A 14,745-nucleotide genomic window follows, 5' to 3' on the forward strand; every position below is an offset into this window, starting at 1 on the left:
CAGGGTAAATAAGTGCCAGGGATGTAATGCACAACATGATAAATCTGTGTGTTATATATGAAAATTGTTAAGAGTAAATCCTAAGAGTTCTCATCGCAAGAAAAAAAGAATTTTTTTTCTCTATTTCTTTAATTTTGTCCCTACATGAGATGATGGATGTTCACTAACCTTACTGTGGTCATCAATTCATGATGAATGTAAGTCAAATCATGATGCTTTCTTTCCATCTTAAACTTATATAGTGCCATATGTCAATGATATCTCAGTAAACCTGATACAAAAAAAAAAAAAAGAAACGGAGAGAGGAAATCCTCATTGGAAGGCACAGATACTATTTGGATTAGTGTTTCAACAAATAGTTTGGCCATTTTGGGAAACTTACATAGGCAAATTCTTATTTAATGGAGGCTTAAGTTTTGATGGAATAACTAGTCAAAAATGTGAGCTTCTGGGACGCTGAGTAGTAGCATACTGTTCTGCAAGGGGAAGTTACCTTACCTAAACCCCTTCTACTCTGCAGCTCGGTTCTTGTCAACTTCATTTGTTCACTGATTTAATACATAGCAATGGGTGCAGAGGAGAAATTTTCAAGTGCCCAGGAATAAATGGAATGATAATTTTAATGTCATTTTAAATTTAAGTGGGCTAGAAATTACCTATGGGGATTTTGTCTTCTTGTGTTCTCTCTTTCACTTTTATCTTGAAATGGTAATTTTCAAGGATGTCTTCATTCCTTTCAAGGACATTTATTGAGAATTTACCATATGTAAGACATTATGCTAAGGAGTGGCTTTATATGTATAATAGAACATTAAACAAGTTAGGAATAATGGGAGTGTAAACATAAAGCAATTTTATCTCCACTATCACTTAAAACTATATTGAACTGGGAGGGGTTCTCCTCTGCCTTTAGATGATTTTTTTGATCACTTACTTAAACATAAATTTCTAGTTACTCTAAGTTACTAAACACAGTCTTAGTTCAGTAATTAGAATGTTTTGCACCATATAATAAGCCAATTTCTGAACCTGACTGAAATTGAATCTTCTCCTTCCCTTAGAGGTGCTCTCCAGGAAAGCTTACATATCCAGTAAATAGGAACATGATAACTTTCTTTCTTCCTTCACTCTGTAGACACAAGTCTGTCCAAAGGGGCATCTGAACTTCTTCATAGAATGAGGATGGCGGACAGGTTGAGAGAGAATTTTTCAGGTTCCTGATACTGTTGGGAAATGCCTCCACAGTCTCCTGCCCTAGCACGTGTTTAAGCCGACTCTTTTCCCTGTGAGCACTGTCCTGGTTTCTTTGGAGATTCTTCTCCCATTGCTGGGGAATTTGCATGGAACATATATCTCCCCAGCTCTCCCACCCGACTTTGTCTTGCTCAGAGGCCAAGGGTTTCCCATGATGAAACTCTCCTTGCTCAAGATATCGAGAGCCGCCATTCTTTTCTCAGAGGGTTTACAGGTACCACAGATTATTGGGTTGCACTGTCTACACAGGGACATTTGGCACTAAGTCCCTTACATTCTGCTCTGAGGTCCTGGAGACACCCCATGGGTAATAAATTCTCTCTTGCAGGTTCAGGATTCCAGAGTTCACTGCTTCACGTCTGATCCCTTTATCTGTCCCCTCCTCCTCTTTTCCTTCGGCCCTAGTCTGACCCCTGTTTACTGGGAGCCAAAAATTCCCCCTGAAAACATGCATCTAAATCTTCCTCTCAGAGTTAGTCTTGTGGCATCTTTGAGCGTTTGTTTTCGGTTTGGGAGAAAACGTTCCTTGGATGCCTATGAGAGAACCGTGGGTAAGGCAGCTAGGCTGAAATAACACAGAATAAGAGTTCAGGATCTAATTCTGCCACAGACCTTGATTACAGGGTCATCAAAGTTTTTCTAAGAGGTGTTATTTTTGCTGGTACTGAAGGATAAGTTTGTCTCTAAGGTAAAGAAAAAGGATGTTCTTGGCAGAAAGAATAGGGTACCAAAGGGAGGGCATCTGAAAGTACGTTGAAATGTTTGTAAAAATGGCTTCAGCTTTAGAATGCCTGGCTGGGAAGGTCCTGAATGAAAAAGCATTTGGCGTGTGGAGTGAAAGGGCTTGGCATTTACCCAACAGTCCCTGGGGACTCTTTGGAACACTGTAAACAAGGAAACAATGTGTTCCAGAAAGACAGTGACACTTAGGAAAAAACTAACAAAAGACGTGTAAGAGATGGATGGAGAAAATGACAAAGCATGAGTGAAGGAAAGGAAGCAGGCAGGTGGAAAACAGAGAAATCTGTCGTCTTAAAGCCCTGGCTGCTGACCTCCATGGTTGTGTTATTCGTTGGTCTGGTTTTCACGTCTCTTTTTTCTCTTGATTACTTTCGAGCTAGACGTGGAAAGGGCAGGAATGGAAATAAAACTTCTTTAATTGTTTCCTCTTATCCCTACTCCTCTTCAGTGAGTTGTTGAAAAAGTTAAAACCAAACCAAACCAAACGATTTGGGCTTTAGAAGTAAATGGGAGACAAAAAAGTTGCCAAAAAGGATATGTATTTGTATATTCACTTGTAAAATAAATGAATAAATAAATAGATAGTACATGGAAAAAAGTTTGGAGGAATATACACCAAACTGTGAATATTTGTGTTCTGATGTATTTTCAAGTATTATATCTGAAATAGAATATTTCAAAAAATAAAAAGTACATACTACTTTTAGAACCAGAAAAAAAGTGTGTGTGTGTGTATTCACGTGCACACCCCTATGAAGATGTCACACTTACAACATCTGAAGCCCTATCCAAAAGGGCCCCATGGTCCTACATGATTCCACCCTCACTCTCTCTGCCCTAACTTCCTTCCTCTCTTCCTCTGGTTCACTTCCCTGCAGTGTGTGGCCTCCCTGCTCCTTCCTGATCCTGTCAAGTGCACTTCCACTTCACAGCCTTTGCATTTGCCTGCATTTGTGGCCCCAGGTATTTGCACGAGTCCTTTCTGCACTTCAGTCAGGCCTCTCAAACATCATTACTTCAGAAAGGTTTCTCCAAAAGTACTCATCTCTTAACCTACTTTATGTTTCTTCGTAACACTTATCCACTACGTTATATCCTGTCTACTTTTCATCTATTTATCATCTATCTATTGTCTGTCTTCCATCTCAATCTATCAATGCAATCTCTGTGAAGACTTTTCCTAGAATAGTCTCTGACACATCACAGGAACTCAATAAATCGCTGTTGAATAAAGGAGTAAATATGTATAAATATATAGGAATCTTTTGCTTGTAAACAGACAGCACTTTTGCCTTTGTGCAGTAAGGGTTGAGTTGTGGAAAATATCTGAGATTCTGTAGACCCAATTTATTGAAGCTCAAAAAAAAATGTCAATCATTCTTGTTTTGAAAATTTTCTTCCTACAGGACAGAGTTTCTCCACCTTAGAACTCCTGAAATGTTGGGAGGAATAATTCTTTGTTTTGAAGGCTGTTCTGTGCATTGTAGGATGTTTAACAGCCTCCTTGGCCTCTACCAGCTAGATGCCAGTAACTCCTCCCTCCCTGTCCCCACCAGTGGTAACAACTGAAAATATCTTCAGACGTTGCCCAATGTCCTCTGGGGGTCAGAATCCTTCCCCTTGCTCCCATGGAGAACCACTGCTACAGGAGAAACCCAGAATCAAATAGCTCTTCACCTAAAAGTATACAGGGCATCATATTGAGGTAGACAGGGTAAATTTTGAGCTACTGCTATGCTGCTGGGAGGGAAGCTGAAAATTCTGTCATGGATTCTTATACTTTAATGAGAGTTACTCAGGTCTCAGTACCTCTCTCCTTTTTGGTTTTCTTGTTTAGTATAAATGCAATCCAATTTAATCTGCATATAAACACATCCATTGCATATTAAAATCAACATATTATAAACATCAGGCTGAATGCGTTCTTGAAGTAGCAAACTAAAAAAATTCATGCATATTAATATCACAGATAAGCCAATTATTATATGGAGTAGTAAATAAAAAACAATATGATTAATCTAAAACTGGAAGCTTCATAAAGCAAAATATATGATATTAAGATTAGACTGCTTTAGAAACAGTATTATGAATCCTTGCATTTTACATGTAATTTGTTTAAAATTAATTTCCCAATGTGCTGTCTTATTTTTGTTTCACCTAGACCTGCACTAATAAGTTTTCGGAAACACTGATATTACTTAAAATCACAACACAGAGGAGAAGCTATTTCTCTGCTCTTAATTGAAGCAAAACACACTGGTTAGCTTCTCAGTTCTTAAGGCCCTGAGGACTTCCAGGTGAGCTGGAATTCTTGATTACACGCTGGAAGGGAGCAGCCATGCAGCTGACCTGGTTTATTAAACAAGCAGCATTTCTGGCTGCCTAATAACAGTAACAATAATAATAGCCTTCAGAATAAGGACAATACAATTTTTGAGCATTATGTGCCAAGCCCTTAACATTATGACTTCTTAATTCAATCCTTACAACAACCTGGAAGTTTGGTATTATTATTATTAAACCCCAGTGTATAGAAGGAGAGACTGAGAGGTAACCTGCTTAAGGTCACATACCACTAGTTAAGTGTGGAGGTGGCCTTAGGACTCAGGCCTGGCAGACTCCAAAAACTCAAGTTAAACATTATATCCCTCTCTATAGAGATAATTAGCAGCCTTACGTTATCCGAATTGCTATAGTTGGTATTAAATAGATTTTCTATTTGTGGATAACTTGTCAGTTTGTATATCGTCATCCATAATATGTCTTTTCACAAGACCAAGTGGACTCTAGCAGAGAAAAATATGCCACAGATACTTACCCATTTTAGCTTTAAAATACAAATTATACACTTAGGGAAAATGGCTAGACTGTGAGAAGGGAGACATCCAGTGAGAAGGCTGTTGGAACGGTCTAGACAAGAGAAGATGGCGGCCTGGAGTAGGTAGTGGCAGAAGCAAGAAGGGAAGAGACGTTTGAACCGTAGGACTGGCAGGGCGGGGTGACTGGGATGCTGGGAGTGAGGATGAGGGAGAAGAGAAGAATGGTGCTAATTGTCTGCGTTGTCCTCTCCTCCCTTTGTTGAACTTGGAGGAGGAGGTGTGGGGGGGAGACGGCGCAGCGCCTTCAGGACAGCAAAGTGGGGATGACTTCCAGGCAGCTGGGCAATGGGTCGCTCTGCTAGGCTACTTTTCACTTTCACCCTTGAACTGAAGATGCTTCCACAGACTTCATTCTTCTTTACCGCAGTGTGACAACAGAAGGGTAAAAACCCACACCTCCAGCCCAGCTCGGCCCCCAGGCCACCAGTTTGCCACCTCTGCTTTATCGCACAACTTCCTCTGGGGCCTGAACCGTGGCCTGCCTGCAGAAGACAGGCTGATAGACGGGAATGGAATTGAATTTTGGTCAAAGAACTCCGGAGCATTTTCCATACGTAAAACTGGGCTTATGATTTTTTTTTTAAATAATCCAAAGGCTATTTCCTGTTGTTGCTGTATATTTCTTTGCCTTTGTGTGCACATTGGTAACATGTCCCGAATGCAGAAAAGCCATAAACTAGGTCATTTCCTTGGACAGGGAAGTTCTCTGAAACAAAAGCAGCAAAATATTCATCATTCTCCTGCTGAAGAAGTACATGCTTTTCCCCCGAAACATACATACGGTTTGGTAGAATAAAAAACCAAGTCTGACAAAAAAGCTAAATGCATGTAGTTTAAAAATTTTAATCACGCTAGTTTAAGCAGAAATCCTAAATCGGTTTTCCTGCAGGAACACAAATCAACTGCTTAGCTTCCCTTAAAACAATGTTGACCTCTACAAGGAACGCAGTTATTTGTTTTTATTTTTTTCTCCTTCCCTTCTGGGTGTTTGTGCTTTTCTTTTCCTTTTTTTCTTCATTTTGTAGAATTTAATAATGGGCCAAGTAACAAATGAGGAGATAAAAATATTCCTGAACACTCTAGGGCAACTGTGGGTATGTAGACACTGTAGCCATTCCCTCAAGTTGCATCATTTGCCTGAGTATTTGACTTTATAATTTGAACTCCCTGCTTATTACCAAACTTACCTTGTATATGTGTGTCTCTCCCTGAATCCAAGTCAATGACAGGCTCAGAATATAAAATGCCAAATTATCTATTTCATCTGCATTTCTGCCGATCTATGTATCTGTCCGTGCATTGATCTATTTTCACATCGTCTGTCCAAGGAAGACATTTCTGTGTCTTTGTCTCTCATTCCTTCTTGTTGACTGAGAGCTGGTCCTCCCATCTATTTCAAATTGCCGTCTTCTCGTTGGCAAATGCTCGTGGTATAGATATTTCCTTTATTATTCCCTCTAAACTTCCTTTGTTCCCATCTCTGTCTTTTATTATTTCAACTGTGTCATCAGAAACTGACTGCTAAGCCCGCCAATTAGCCTTTGTCGCCGCCAGCCTCGGCCTCCGAGGTGTGAGTGCGTGGCCCTAACTTGTCGCACGGCTGTGCCCGTACCTGGAGACGTGCCGTTACTGACAGAGGAGCAGTAGATGGGCTCGGTCAGCTGCTGACAAAACTTCCCATTGTGTGTGTGGTGGGGGCGTGTGCAGGCCGGGGCAGGAAAGGAGACCAGGTCCTGACCACCTCACTGAAAAGCAAATTTAACTTACAAGGTAATTTTTCAACTCTATACCAAGATATCAATGCTTCTGAAATGGTTTCCACATGAACATTGTCTACCTGTATTGGTGAGTGCAAATGGGATGGGGGGGTCACAGTGAGAGAAAGAACCCCCATTTTCTGCCTCTTGGTTATATCTGCCCAGCTCTCCACCATCAACTGGTCCCCTCCCCAGTGAATATTTTGGGGTACTCTGCAGGAAGACACAAGTGAGGTACTCGCCTTGGGTTCAGAATTTGAGGGGGCCCCCTAAACCCCATAATTAAGATAAATAATTTAAAGGAATATTTTAAAAAATCAAAATGAATGCAAAGAAATCTACAATGAACAAAACGTGGAAAATTTTCAATGAAGACAGGGTCTACTGACTGTCATTTCCTGATACCTCAGGCTCCAATGTGGCTTGGCTCTGTGGTGCTATTGCTGACTCTGGCTTTAAAATTTTGATGTTTTGTTCATTGTGGATTTTTTTGCATTCACTTTGATTTTTAACAAGATTGCATTAAGAGATTATTTATGTTGATGACTGAGTTCTTTACCTGTGTACTTTGAACTTGGTCCCCCGGGTGAGTGCCTCACTGGCCCTGCCTCAGTCCCTACCCTGAGGGATCCTCGTGTGGGTTCACGTGTAATTCTGCTCCTGTCAGTGGCCTTCCTGTCGCTAATACCACTGACCCATGTGCACTCAGGGGCGCTGTGGGAGCTGCTGGGCAGAGCCTGGGTACAACTCCTTCTCTGGACAAATCCTTCTTGTGGAGGGAATACTGAGAAGTTGGGTTTTCAAGGTGCCAAGATGTGCTCTATTATGTGGAGGGGCCCCCTGTAATCCTGTATGATAGAGGGGTCCCCGAAGTCTGCTGGACCCCCACGTCTTACAGAGTTCCTGTACCTGAAGCATCTTCAGTTTTTACTTGCATTTTCCCGGTTCTCCATCAGACCTGGGGACAAATCCAAGAGCCCCAAACCATGTTGTATTCAGAATCATGCCTTCTCTTAGGTGACTAAAGCTTTTGCACTGGACCAGTTGCACCGTGTTTGAATGCCCACTCCCTTGGGATGACTTCTCTTCCAGGATGTGCTTCAGCCTCCCTGCAGGTTTTTCCACCTGTGAACTAGACATACCCCCCCACCTGCCATCACCCTCATCACCTTCATCACTATCGGTCCACATTTATTGAGTGCAAAGCACACCGTTTCCCATTTAATCTTCACAAAAACTCTGTTTGATGGGAACAACGATTGCCTGCCTTTTGCCAGTGAGGAAGCTGAGGATCCAAGGCGTAAATTCCCTGGCATCCCCTTGCTTGGAAGCAGTGAGGCTTGGATTTGAACCCACATTTCCCTCATTCTAGATTTTGAGCTCTTAACCTCTCCTAGTCTTGCATTTGCCTTGTAGACTTCTGTGGAGTCTCAAGAGCCAGGAAACTTTTTCAGAACTTTATTTGCTACACACACACACACACACACAACACTGCTGAAGTTCTGGTACTCTGCCCCTGGTTAATACTGTGGTCCTTGGTCATACTAGTGATTAAAGCAGAAAAGCTACCTACCCTGAAAAGAGTTCAGCCTGGTAACAAAATTAAACATCTTATCAGTGAGAGTTGTTGGCTGTAAGCAACAGAAACTAACTCTGGTTAACTCAGACAAAGCCTAGATTTATTAAGAGAACACTGACTTCTCACAGATTAGGAGAGTTAGAGACTCCGGTGCAGGGGCCACATAACATTTGGTTCCAAAGCCCTTTCCCCTGTCTGTTTAACTATTTGCCTCTCTGCGGATGTGCATTTGTGGAATACATACCCTCAATGAGGGGGTCATCAGGGAAATTCAGTAAGAGGTGATAAATCCCTCCAATGAACATCTTAATTTGGAATCACATCCCTTCCTCAAATAACAAAATCCAATGACTCAAAGAGGCTGAATAAGTTGCCCAAGGTCACAACAACCCTATACTAGTTCCCTTACAGAGATGAAAATATTGCGAACTACTGAATTTAAGTAACTTGCCTAAGGTTTCATAGCCCATAAGAGATAGACCCAGGATTTGAATCCAGACTATCCACTTCCAGACATCAGGCTTATAACCATCTGAAAAATAGTTTTTTAAACACCAAATCTAAAAATACATTTAGAAACTTTTGAAAGTTTAAATATATCTTTAAACGTGTGTCAGAATACATAGCCTATGCTGCCTGGCTGAGGCGTAAATGATTTTGCTCTTGGTATTGACCTCGTCATTTAATTCTTACAATGTTGCTTAAAAACACCCCCATGTATATAGCATCCAAGAGTTTTTTTTTTTAAATGTTCATAACTACTTATATTTACAAGCAGGATTACCTTTTGGGATGTAATTTCTAGAAGTTTACCATCTGTTATGGAAAGGAATTGAGAAATGTAAAAACATTGCTTAGAATATGGCAATTTAAGTGTATCTGTGAGTTTAGGACAACTGTCAGCCTTGGATTTCTCAACCGCCCTGAAATCTCAGTTTCCCAGGCCTCAGCAACCAGGAGTAATAATAGAATGCTCGTCACTCACCTGCATCATAGCCTCACATGAATCCTAACACAGCTCCTGTAACCCACCTTCTTCCTCAAGCATTTCTGAGAGTTCCAATGTGCAGTCTCCCATGTACTCCTATAAAATACAGGATAACTATTTATCCAGCTTCTGTTTGTGGGAACTACTCCCATGAAAGGGTTGAGACAAGAAGATGTGTGTGTGGAGGGGTGTTTATTTTCTCCTCTTGATCTCCTTATATCTTCCCATTCTCCATCTCCAACTCCCATCAGGGACCCACACAAAACTGGGTCCTTGCAAGTTTCTTCCTCCTCAACATGTGCATAGATTCTGTCTTATTTAGGGTTCTCCCAGGAGCAGAACTTGAAATAAAGGTTTAAATGCAGGTCATTTATTGGGGAGGTGACCAGGAAATACTGAGAAAGGGGTAATGAGTGAGATAGGGAAGGAAAGTTGCATCATCAAGACAACTACCACCATGGGAAACTGGGGTTTAATGCCTCCTGGAAAACTCTGGAAGCCAGTGTAGAAAAATGCCTCACAGTTGCACCCCTTAAGGAGAGTGTTGGGGTATTTATACACCAACATGGTTAGTTGTTGGTTGAAGGCTGCTTCTGGAGGAGTATTAATTGCTGGTTCTTCTGATTTATCATGCAAATGGCCAACTGGTCTCCAGAAGCCAAATACATCTCTCAGGCTAAGAAATGCAGGTGCTGCTGGCTTTGGATATAGTGCCATTCACTCAGGTGAAAAGGGCCTGGCCCTGAAGTGGTGGGTACAGATGCCACAGGGCTGCCCACTTCACTTTCTTATCTGAGAGTTTGCATGTTTCTGTGCAACAATGGCCTTGACTCAAGAAATTCCAAATTACCCATCTTCCCATTTCAAAGTCAAGAAAACATTGAAAGATAATGTTAACGCAAATCTATTTTGCTAAGAGTCGTGTTTGGTTGTTTTTCTGGAACTGTCTCGTACCAAATATTTCAAATAAGTAGGAGGACATTTTCTTGCCCCCTACCTCTCCCATCCCTTTTATTAGATGCTGCTTACATTCATTTGCCATGTTTGTCTGTTTCCAGGTGGCAATAAGAAGAGTAAATCACACAGCTTCACTTTTTGGTGTTTTTTTTTTGGCCTGCTTTTTCTCTTACCTCTGCTATTACTAGTGTTTCTATTTATTTTAATTAGAATTTAGCTTTTTACTGAATTTATTTTCTTTCTATGGGCTTTTTTATAAGCTGTGTTAAGGAACTCATGGAATTTCTATATTAGAAATAAATAAGCTAGAAAGAATTTTTTTTTTTTCAGTCAAGATGGTGTGTGCCATCCAGGCTTGGATCTATAGGCTAGAATTCATTTCAAAGATCAGGCAAATGAATCATCAAAGCAAATGAAGCTAAATTTTATTATTTGGAATCATTCCAGTTCTAGTACCTAAATACTGAACATTTACTTAATTTTTTTCACTATTATAGTCTGGTCTTTCCTTTTTACACACCAGCTGCCAACACCCAGCACCAATAATAGCTAGCATTAGACAGCGCCGCACTGTTTCCAAATGTTGGGGTCCCTGTTCTGCCTCTGCTGGCTGTGTTATCTGGGGTGAGCTGCTTTACCTCATCAATTTCTTCGTATGTAAAGTGGGCATGATAATAAAACCCAATTTATAGGTCATTATATTTATTAAATAGGCTTAAATGTATATAAAATGCTTAGTCCAATGTCTATAACATAGTAAAGCACTTGATCAATGTAAGCTTTTATTACAAAATACCAACACAGACACATTTTATTTAAATAAAAGTGATATTGTTGACTCGTGAGTCTGTATGTGCATCTAATCTTGAATTATCTGGTGACTAACTCATGGCTTGTGTGCATATATATGTGCCATGGAGTCGGTAAACAAATGTATATACATTTATCATCTGAGTCGTGTTCTCATCCCAACAACTACAGTCTTAATTTTGAAATGATAATTATATCACAGCTCACCAGGTGCACGTGGCAGTGTATCTAAGAGCCTTCTCGATCAATATTGACCTTATTTTATCCTGAGTAGCTTTACTTCCCTGTGTTAGTGTGTGAACGTCTGTGAATCTTCTCAGTGAATGAAGTCCTAGTAACATCTAGAGAATGCAATGAGATGATGACTCTGAACTAAATCTCTTTGGCCCTATACTCTGTCCCCTCCATTCACCACTGCGGCTCACCTTAGGCAGGAAGGGGAATGGCTCTTTTGTTTAACGCTCAAGAAGCAGAAGGGGGAAAAAAACCGATAATAGGAGTAGCTAACAGTTACTGAAAAGTCCCCATGTGTAAGTACTTCATAGCAAATCCCTTACTCCCCTGTGGAGTCCAGACCTTCATTCCTGCCATCTCTGATTGATGGATAAGGCGCCTGGCTGAGTGAACACTCCTAATGCTGAATACATGGCAGGGCCAAGACTGCAGTCTTGATGGTCAGCTCTAGCTTGCCATTTAAGAAAAATATATTTTGATTTCTGGAATAATTTTGATTTCCAGAAGAGTTACAGAGACAGTACGAGCCTCCTGTTTCACCACTGCCTTTTACTGTCTCTAAGATTTTAAGACTCTAAGATTCTAGCGAATCATGTCAACTTTCTCACCAGCTCATCTAGCTTTTTGGCTGTAGATCTGTCCTCTGATTTCTTACATTCAAGGCCCTGTCAGAGAACACAATGCAGAATTTATTCTTTCACTTAACAAACAATGATTTGGTGTTTTCTATGTGCCTCACAGGGAGCTAGGGACGAGGTGGTGAGCAATGCAGTCCTGCTGATTGTCCTTTGAGGAAAAAGACGTTGTGCACACACACACATGCACACACACTCAGCTGAGTCTCAATCTACAAGGAGCAAACACTGAATTTTGGTCTGTGAGGTGCAGGGTGGGGAAAGGCTGGCAGGAACTGTTTCCCTAGGAGGTGACGTTTGAGTTGATACTTTGAAGGGTGAATGGTAAAGGTGTGGGAGGGGAGGACTGTTACAGGCAGACAGAGCCCATCCTACACAGACTCTGGCATCTGCCATCAGCTTTCATTTAATGAGTTTCTGGCTCAGAAAGGTGAAAAAAATTTCATTTCTTAGAATGCCTGGGCAGGTCCTTTGAATTCTTCAAACTCCTTTTTAGGTTTTACCCTCTCTGTGATTTTCCTCTTGGCTCACTCCCTCCTCCCCAGAATTAACCACTTTATCCTACTGAATATGCTCTTACAACCTTGCACAAACAACTTTAAAATTACTTTCCTGAAAATATTTTTCTCCTCTACCATAGTGGTTGCTCCTTGAGGAATATCTCTTATTTATCTTTTATATCTCCAAACAATGAGTACATAGCATTTATTTAGCAGTTACTATGCATCAGACACTTTGCTATATCTTTTCATGCAATATTTTGTGTATTCTTCAGGACAAGCCTGTGCAATTGGGTTATTCATGCCCGAGCATTCAATTAGCAAACACTTATTCTGTACCACCCATTGTGTCTGCTCTAAATCAGGGTCAAATCTGGTCCTCTGCCTGCTTATGTAAATAAAGTTTTATTGGAACACAGCCATGGTCAGTCATTTACATACTGTCTATGGCTACTTTCATGATGCAACAGCAGAGCTGAGTAGCTGTGACAAAGATCACGTGACCCACCAAGTCTAAATATTTACTATCTAGGTTTTTATAGAAAAGGTTTGCTGACCCTGATGTAGAAAGTTGGGACACAGGGGTGGGAAAAATAAGACAAAAATCTTTGCCCACCAGGGGCTTACATAGCACTTGTAGCAGAGATTGCTGACTGTCCAAAGCATCCCTGAGCGATAGCTACACTACATCTTTCGGCTTCTCTTGCAGTGGGGTCTGGCCATATGACAATTCTAGCCCGTAGAATGTGAGTAGAAGTGACGCAGGCCACTTCCAGGCCTTGCCCATAAAATCTATATGTAATCTTCCATTGTTCTTCCTCTCGGTTGGAGATGCCTCTTAAAGACATTCTATCTGCCATCCTGGCCCTGAGAGACAGCATGGAACTGAGAGCCTCCTTTCCTAACTACAGACACACCAGTCTGGAACCACTTGGAACTGCTGCATCAGCAAGAAATCAGTGTCAGTCACGTTCGAGCCATTTATAGTTCCTCCAACTATTATAGTTCTATTATTAGCCTCATTTTACTGCTACTATCCTCATTTTATCATGGCCTGACTGAGGTATATTCTGTCTCAAACAAAACCTACAGGACAGGTGGACAGCGGTGTTCCACGATGTCCACCATGACCTAGACTCCTTCTCTCTTGTGGCTCTGGCATCTCCTAGAACGTTGCCCTTGACACTGTCAAGCCTGGCTCATCACTGCCACCTGCGGAAAGGGGTGCACAGTTCGTATGTTTCACTTCTCGCCTCCACTCATATCCTCTTAGCCAGTGTGCAGTCACATGGCGACATAAGGCTCGAAGGGAGGCTGGGAAACATGTTCTCCAGCTGGGTGACCATGGGCCCAGCTGACATGTAAGGACTTCTATCTTTAAAAGGAAGAAAAGGAGGATGGCTCCTGGGGATGGTTAGCTGACTTTTATATACACAGTGATTACTTAGAACTTACAGCCAAGAGTGAATTAAGTCACTTACAGCCAAAAAAAAAGCAATCTATAAAAAATACATTTTCCCCTCTTTTTAAGTAAAAGAAACTGCATTAAATTTAGAGGTGTAATCTTAATAGCTAGCAGTTATTAAGTGCATATTATGTACAAGAACCTGGGTTAAGTGTTGCACATGTGTTAGCTCAGTGAAGTCTCATAACAACACTTCAAATAAAGTGTTATTTTAATTCACATTTTATAGGTGAGGAAACTGAGGCTTATGGGGGTTAAATGATTTGCCTAAGGTCTGAAAACTAGGAAGAGCCAGACCCAGGATTCAGCCTAAAGAACCAGGCTCCAGAATCGGCTTGCTTGGCTCCGTACACGCCACTGCTTCACCTAGGAAATGGGGATAAAAATCACCACTTTCTGAGGATAAAGTGAGAAACAACCACCTGGAAGAGGACACAGAACAGCTTATTTACTTATTTTTTGATAATATGTTTAAATTTACTCAAATATAAATTTAAAAAATAAATCTAAATTTTAAAAATTTAAAATGAAAATTTACTCAATTTCAATATATGGTAGTTAAGTCCTTTAATTAAAAACTATTTTTCTAAGTAAGAGTGCTTGTAAAACAAATCAAATTTGTACAGAATCAATACTAGAGCTCCTCTCCGGGCCTCTGACGACTCCCTGCCCAAACAGCACTCATTCCTCTAGGGCAGGGCCTGGCAAACTGGGACACACAGGCCGCCTCCAGCTGCCCCCTCACCCTGCCTGTTTTTGTAAATAAATTTTACTGGGGCCCAGGCACAACTTTTGCTTCAGATTGTCTACAGCTGCTTTGGTGCTGTAAAGCCAGCGTTGAATAATTGTGCCAGAGACAGAGTATTAGAAATATTCACTATCTGACTCTGCACAAAAAAAGTTTACCAAAGCCTGCTCTCAAGCTGATCGATTGCATTTTTGTCTG

At 41.0% G+C, this 14,745-nt stretch overlaps 1 long non-coding RNA gene across 1 annotated transcript; it reads right to left on the reverse strand.

Moving 5' to 3' along the window:
- Positions 1-4,806: 4,806 nt before the first annotated feature.
- Positions 4,807-6,604, reverse strand: LOC140687465 (uncharacterized). Its single transcript, XR_012061832.1, has 2 exons — positions 6,487-6,604; positions 4,807-5,580 (listed from the first exon to the last, which is right to left on the reverse strand). It is a non-coding gene; the product is annotated as an uncharacterized lncRNA (long non-coding RNA).
- Positions 6,605-14,745: the final 8,141 nt, after the last annotated feature.

The sequence above is a fragment of the Vicugna pacos genome, chromosome 19 (genome assembly GCF_048564905.1).
Source record: "Vicugna pacos chromosome 19, VicPac4, whole genome shotgun sequence".
NCBI classification, from domain to species: domain Eukaryota; kingdom Metazoa; phylum Chordata; class Mammalia; order Artiodactyla; family Camelidae; genus Vicugna; species Vicugna pacos.